Source organism: Oncorhynchus nerka, linkage group LG3, assembly GCF_034236695.1.
Source record: "Oncorhynchus nerka isolate Pitt River linkage group LG3, Oner_Uvic_2.0, whole genome shotgun sequence".
NCBI lineage: Eukaryota > Metazoa > Chordata > Actinopteri > Salmoniformes > Salmonidae > Oncorhynchus > Oncorhynchus nerka.
The window spans coordinates 17,085,476-17,093,847 of record NC_088398.1 but is presented as its reverse complement, the minus strand read 5'-3'; positions in this window follow the sequence as shown (position 1 = coordinate 17,093,847).

Here is an 8,372-nt window from a genome sequence, read left to right as displayed (position 1 = left end):
GTGTAAGTGTGTAGGGCCATTGTGTGTGTGTGCATCGATAAGAATAAAATACAAGGGTCAAATAGTCCATGTAGCCATTTTGTTAGCTAACCAAAGAGAGAGGTGAGAGGAGTGACATATGAAGAGAGTGAGGGTTGAGAGATGGGTGTTGTACACACACACAACTCTCAAACACAATGTTTCTCTCAAGGACCTTTAAGGCTTTATAGAAGAAGAATGTAGGAAGAACGGGTTGAGACAGGTGAGTGTTATTCAGTTGTCCCCATAGGTGAACACTTTTTGGTTCCAGGTAATTCTTCTTCACAGAACATGCAACTTCTGTAAACTTCTGCCAAAATTAATGGGAAAACACCATTCTAAACAGTACAAATGATGCGTGTGGTTCCATATCAAATAAATCATATGGCCGATTGTCGCCATATGCAGATTAGCAGATGTTACACATTTCGCTCTACATGTTTTATGTTTTTAGCACCATAAGTGCAGTAAATGTCTAACAGTACAATATTAAAGCACATAAACAAGAAACAAAAAATTAAGAAAGCTGACCTGGCTGGAAATATCAGAACAAGCAATATCAGAATGAGAAATGTCAGAGTCCACAATATAAATACTTGGTGTGTATAGACAGCATGGACAATATATAAGTAGGAAAAGGTATGTACAGCAGTAGCTATACAGGATGAACTATGATAAGAATACAGTATGTGTACTGTAAATGTAAAGTGAGTATTCAATTAACTTAGTCTCTCACGTGACAGAAATGAAAATCTCTGTTAGAAACAGAATGAGTGTGAATCTAAAGATATAACAACTAGACAGGCTTGCTAACATGACTAGGATTGTGCCTTTGGCTTCTGGACAACAAAATAAAGTTGATATGAAAACCAATAGAAAAGGAAAGAAATGCTGGTTTCAATGGCATAATTTTTTAAACCTTTATTTAACTAGGCAAGTCAGTTAAGAACAAATTCTTATTTTCAATGAGTGGGTTAACTGCCTGTTCAGGGGCAGAACGACAGATTTGTACCTTGTCAGCTCGGGGATTTGAACTTGCAACCTTCCGGTTACTAGTCCAACGCTCTAACCACTAGGCTACCCTGCCGCCCCAATATGAAGTCTTTATAACATAATTGTCTCTGTGTTTCTATGGTCAGATTTTTCCTAAGCTACCTTGAAGCAAGGTAAGACATACCTCATAATATGAAGTAAAACATTCAGGTTTCAAACCTCTTGAGGATAGGGGAGACGCTAGCGTCTCAACTGGCCAATTGCTGGGGGAAATGCGGAGAGCCAGATTCAAATAAAATGTTATAAAATTCAAACTTTCATTAAATCACACATGTAAGATACTCAATTAAAGCTACACTCGTTGTGAATCCAGCCAACATGTCAGATTTTAAAAATGCTTTTTGGCGAAAGCATAACAAGCTATTATCTGATAGCCTGCACCATCTGCACCAGCAATAAACAAAGGAGCTAGCATAGCAGGCGCTACACAAAACACTGAAATAAAATATAAAACATGCATTACCTTTGACGAGCCTCTTTTGTTGGCACTCCAATAAGTCCCATAAACATCACAATTGGTCCTTTTGTTTGATTAATTCCGTCCATATATATCGAAAATGTCCATTTATAAAGCGCGTTTGATCCAGAAGAAAACAGCTTACAAAAACGCAGCTTCACTACAAAATATTTCAAAGTTGCCTATAAACTTTGCCAAAATATTTCAAACTACTTTTGTAATACAATGTTAGGTATTTTTAAACGTTAATAATTGATCAAATTGTAGACAGGGCAATCTGTATTCAATACAGGAAAGAAAAGAAACCAGCACTGCTTTTCACATCTTGCGCAACTCACAAAAGTGTCCCCAGTTCCGGGTTGGCCTACTTCTTCATAGCACAAAGGAATAACCTCAACCATATTCCAAAGACTGGCGACATCCAGTGGAAGCGGTAGGAACTGAAAATAGGTTCCTATTAAATATCCAATGGCAAAGACAATATAGGGAACAGAGGTGGGGGGAGGGGGGGGATCTGAACAGTTAGTCCTCAGGGTTTTGCCTGCTACATAAGTTCTGTTATACTCACAGACATGATTCTAACAGTTTTAGAAACTTCAGAGTGTTTTCTATCCACATCTATGACTAATATGCATATCTTATATTCTTGGCATGAGTAGCAGGAAGTTGAAATTGGGCACGCTATTTATCCAAAGGTGAAAATTCTGCCCCTAGCTTTAAGAGGTTTTAAGGACCTTGAGCGTGATTGAGGTGCACCCATGACCAGCTCGGAAACCAGATTGCATAGCGGAGAAGGTACGATGTGATTCAAAATGGTCTAATCTGTTTGTTAACTTGGCTTTCGAAGACCTTAGAGATGCAGGGTAGGATAGATATAGGTCTGTAGCAGTTTGGGTCTAGAGTGTCTCCCTCTTTTGAAGAGGGGGATGACCGCGGCAGCTTTCCAATCTTTGGGAATCTCAGATGATACGAAAGAGAGGTTGAACAGGCTAGTAATAGGGGTTGCAACAATTTCGGCAGATCATTTTAGAAAGAGAGGGTCCAGATTGTCTAGCCCGGCTGATTTGTAGGGATCCAGATTTTGCAGCTCTTTCAGAACATCAGCTATCTGGATATGGGTGAAGGAGAAATGGTGGGGGCTTGGGCGGGTTGCTGTGGATGGTGCCAGGCAGTTGACCGGGGTAGGGGTAGCCAGGTGGAAAGCATGGCCAGCCATAGAAAAATGCTCATTGAAATTCTCAATTATAGTGGATTTGTCGGTTGTAACAGTGTTTCCTATCCTCAGAGCAGTGGGTAGCTGGGATGAGGTGATCTTATTCTCCATGAACTTTACAGTGTCCCAGAACTTTTTTTGAGTTTGTACTGCAGGATGCAAATTTCTGTTTAAAAAAGCTAGCCTTAGCTTTCCTAACTGCCTGTATATATTGGTTCCTAACTTCCCTGAAAAGTTGCATATCACGGGGGCTATTCAATGCTAATGCAGAATGCCACAGGATGTTTTTGTGCTGGTCAAGGGCAGACAGGTCTGGAGTGAACCAAGGGCTATATTTATTCCTGGTTCAACATTTTTTGAATGGGGCAAACCTATTTAAGATGCTGAGGAAGGCACTTTTAAAGAATAACCAGGCATCCACTACTGTCGGGATGAGGTCAATGTCATTCCCCGGCCAGGTCGATTAGAAAGGCCTGCTCGCAGAAGTGTTTTAGGGAGCGTTTGACAGTGATGAGGGGTGGCCGTTTGCTCGCAGACCCATTACGAATGCAGGCAATGAGGCAGTGATTGCTGAGATCTTGGTTGAAAACAGCAGAGGTGTATTTGGAGGGTGAGTTAGTTAGGATGATATCTATGAGGGTGCCCGTGTTTACGGATTTGGGGTTATATCTGGTAGGTTCATTGATAAATTGTGTGAGATTGAGGGCATCAAGCTTAGATTGTAGGATGGCTGGGGTGTTAAGCATGTCCCAGTTTAGGTCACCTAGCAGCACGAGCTGTAGTATGTTCAGAACAGAGAGTAAAAGGAGCAGATTTCTGGGCACAATATAATTTATTCAGTGGGGGTAAACCTGTGCATATAGTGATAATGAAAGAGATATTGTCTCTAGAAATAGTATTTAAACCAGGTGATGTCACTGCGTGTGTGGGAGTTGGAACTAAATTGTTAGCCGAGGTGTGTTGAGCAGTGCTAGAGGCTCTAAAGTGAAATAAAATAATAGTTACAAACCAGAACAGCAATCGACACGGCATGGTGACGTTAGGGAAAGGCATGCGTAGCCGGGTGATCATACAAGTCCAGTGCGTGGCTTCAGGCAGCTAGCGGCACAGGGCTAGCAGGCTAACAGAAAGGCCTTAGAGGGATGACGTGATGGAGGGAAGTCTGTTGTGGCCCCCTCGTGCAGTTACATCAGCGGACGGATCAGCAGGGCTCCGTGTGGTAAACCAGGCCAATTGGCAAAATATGTATAGTGGCCGAAGAAATATGTCCGAAGGGCCTCTTAAGCCAGCAGTCCAATGTGCTTTAGATAGCGAGCAGGCCGCAGATTAGCGGCTGTGCTTTCAGGGGTCGTTAGCTGCTATAATTCCAGGTGGGATTTAAAAAATAAAAATAGTAATCATAATAAAAATGTGAAAATTAAATTTAAAAAAATAGGTTCGGAGCTTGTGGCAGGAATCCGGAGATATCGAGAAGAATAAGTCCGACTAGCTCTGGTTTGAGTCGCGCTGTACAGACTGGAGAGAGTTGTCCGGGATAAAGGTAGCTGATGACCGCTAGCAAAGGATAGCTGACTGCTAGCTAGTGGCCTCGGAACGTATTCGATGGGCCTCGTAAGCCAACAGTCCGTTGTGCTCTAGACAGCTAGAATTCAGGGGACGTTAACTGCGAAGGTCGGAAGGTGAGAAGGTTCAGAGCTTGCGATAGGAATCCGGGGATATGGAGAGAAAAATAGGTCCGGCATGCTCTGGTTGAATCGCGTTGTACAAACTGGCGAGAGCTTTCCGAGCTAGAGGATAGCTGATGACCGTTAGCTGGCTAGTTTATGTTGGAGAGATTCCAGTAATAGAGGCAAAGAAAAATACGTTAGAGAAAAAGCAGGACCACACCACATTGGGTGAGGCGGGTTGCAGGGGAGTATTTTGAAGTAAGGGTTTAGAAAAATATATAAAAATATATATATATAGGACATGACAAGACGAAGGACAAATACGTCTGACTGCTACGCCATCTTGGATCAAATGAGGACTAATAAAAATTCACACGGCTCAATTTAATTCCACAAAATGTAGCAAATTAACATACAGACCAATAAGCATGACGGTCAAATGTATTTCCATCTACTAATATTTCAATGACTGTATAAAAAGCATTATTTTGCAATGAGATTGTATTTTCTCCTGATCAATTTGGCCGGCAACAATTTTATTTATCGGCTTTTACATTTTTTTATCGGCCAAAAGCCGGAAATTACGGATAATAGAAACCCTGGTGTGTGTGTGTGTGTGTGTGTGTGTGTGTGTGTGTGTGTGTGTGTGTGTGTGTGTGTGTGTGTGTGTGTGTGTGTGTGTGCATGGATGAAGCAGACGAATGTAGTCACTGCAGACTAGAGAAGTTTCATTTTGGAGCAAAATGAATTAATCTGTGTGTGTGTGTGTGTGTTGTTTCTGTGTTGTGATTGCTGTAGCATATGCATGTGATAGTAGGTTGTTCTGTTATTGGTCCAGTGCTTCCACTCCGGCAGAGAGAGTATTACACACAGGGAAATCTACTGGTCCCCCCCCGACAATAGGTTTTTATAATGGTCCCGCTTCACAGGGTATTTCACTGAGCCCAATACACCAGGAAAGAGGCATTTGGTAGCAGTCACATTAAGTCCTAGTGGAAACGTGCATGTATGTAACACACTGTGTCTGTCTCTCTCTCTCCACCTGTATGTGAAGTTGCGCTGTGATGACGGACCCATACTGGAGCCCATGGAGCAGCTGCTGGTGAAACTGGGTGGTGAGACAGAGGGGGAGGAGGGGGAGACAGACCCTGCCCTGGATGAAGACTTTGAGCCCAGCAGTGACGATGAGGAAGAGGACGCCATGGAACATTGACCACACCCCTCTCTCTCTCTACCAGTGATCTAGTGGTAAAACAGTGGGTTAGTACACTCTGAGACGTTCGCGATAAATAAAGTAACACTCTCTATGTTTCCATGGGGAAACGCTTGGGCAAAATAAAAAAGTGTGTAAATGGCGTTTAGACTCTACTTTTATAGAGCACTATGAACTAAATAAAAAATAAAAACTTGAATACTGTTTGTTCTCTGTATTCTCCTGTCAATCTGATTATTTTTTGGATTCGTGTTGTAATAATGAGGTGAATGTTTGCTTCCCTTCATGACCCAGGCTCACTTTAGAAAGAGATTCCAATATGAACCTGCTAAAATAAAGAACTAATACAGAACAGATTCTGTAGTGTTGTAGAGTTCATGAGCGGAGTGAGCATTAAGAGATAGAGGGGAGAGGAGGTTGAGAGGTGAGTGTTGTAGACACACAGGTATGGTCACTAACTATAACTATAATTGTTTTGTTTTTATCTGTTGTGGTCTAGTACTGACTTTTTGCTAGCTAGGGCCATCTACTTTAAGTGCTGCCTGTCTTCCCAGTGGTCTACTTGGTGTGTGAACTGCTGACTGCTCATAATTTGCAGATAGTTGTTGACACATCAACCAGGATCAAGGGGCAGGGCAATCAGCAATTAGTATAGGGAGGTGTGCGCTCCACCTCTGCTAGGCAATTAGAAATTAGTGTTAGTTCTTCAGTCTCCCCTGGTTTATCAGCGGCAGCTGTAAGTGACGATCGTGTCAGTTTTGTCATAAACTAAGAAGGTTGATGAAACGAAGACTGTTGTTCGAGGAAGGAAAGAGAGGAATGGTCCACACCCCGCTCTCACTTGAGGATCTTACCTAGTTATTTACAGATATCATGTTGCTATTTTTTTTTGCTTTGTCAGCTATGTGTGTGTTTTCTATACACGTTTGCACCTCTCCCTGTAGGCTTCAGAGACTCTCCCCACCCCTTGGCTTCAAGCCTCCTAATTTAGTGTACCCTGCACGCGCAACCCTTGTGGAATTCTGGGTCTCTGGCAGCAAGAACACCGAGTTCATCTCTGCCTATGCTGTCCTTCAGTCCCTTGGCTTTTTGGTCCTGACGGAGACATGGATCACCCCAGAGAACACTGCTGCACTTTCTTCATCTGACTGTTTTCTCTCATAGTCAGAGAGCATCTGGTCGTCGCGGTGGTGGCACAGGTCTACTCATTTCTCCTAAGTGGAGATTCTCTTTTCTCCCTCTCACCTGTCCATCTCATTATTTGAATTCCATGCTGTCCACTGTCACTTGTCCACTCAAGCTTAACATTATTGTCATCTATCACCCACCAGGTGCCCTTGGAGAGTTCCTCAATGAACTTGACACATTGATAATGTCATTTCCTGATGGCTCACCGCTCTTCGTACTTGGTGACTTAAACCTCCCGACGTCTGCCTTCGCTTAATTTCTTTCTAACTCTTTCCCCTCCTTGCCTCTTGACCTCACACTTTCCCAATCCCCTCCAACTCATAAGGCAGGCAATACGCTTGTCGTCATCTTTACTAGAGGCTGCTCACCTACTAGTCTCACTGCAACCCCCCCAGGTCTCCGATCACTACTTTGTTTCCTTTTCTGTCTCCCTTTCCTCCAACCCTAACCAATCAGCCCCTACCCAGATGGTCATGTGCCATCACAGTCTTCACTCGCTTTCCCTCTCTCTCCTCTTCTATCCTATCATCTCTTCCTTCTGCTAAATCCTTCTCCCTCCTGTCTCCTGATTCTGCCTCTTCGACCCTACTCTCCTCCCTTTCCGCATCTTATGAATCGCACTGTCCCCTTTCCTCCTGGCCGGGTCGGCCCTCCCCTCATGCTCCGTGGCTGTGACTCACTCTACCTTTTCCTCTATCCGCTGCTAAAGCCACATTCTATCACTCTAAATGTCAAGCTTCTGCCTCTAATCCTAGGAAACTCTTCCACCTTTCCCCCTCCTTAATCCTCCTCCTCCTCCCTCTTTGCGAACCACTTTGTCAACCACTTTGGGGAAAAAAAGGTTGACAGCCGCTACTCATACACTAACTAATAAGTCCACTGGTCTCACTCTCACAAAACTATCGTATGTATTGACCTCTTTCTCCCCAGATGACATCCTGCGACTAGTGAGGTCTGGCCGCCCGACAACCTCCTGGCTCGACCCCATCTCTGGAGACATTCTCCCATTCCTCACTTCCCTCATCCTTGACCCTAACCAGTCAGGCTTCAAGACGGGTCATTCAACCAAGACTTCTCTTTTGTGTCACGGAGGCTCTCCGCACTGCCAAAGCTGACCATCTCTCCTGTTCTCATCCTCCTAGATCTATGCGCTGCCTTCGACATCATGAACCATCAGATCCTCCTCTCCACCCTCTCACGGCTGAGCGTCTCAGGCTCTATCAGATCCTCCTCTCCACCCTCTCACGGCTGGGCGTCTCAGGCGCTGCACACTCTTGGATTGCATCCTACCTGGCAGGCCTCTCCTACCAGGTGATGTGGAGAGGATCTGTTTGCACCACACTCTCACTACTGATGTCCCCCAGAGCTTATGACGGCTTAGCAGAAACCACTAGAGATGGAAACACTACAGGCCATACACGCTCACCAGCCAAGTTATTCCCAAGGATAATATCGATACCCTCAATAGGCAACGAAGGACGCACCCCCACAACAACCTCACGTTTCACCAGTCCACAATCCAACATCAGTTTATGCAATGGAACTGACAGTGTTCAAACCTAT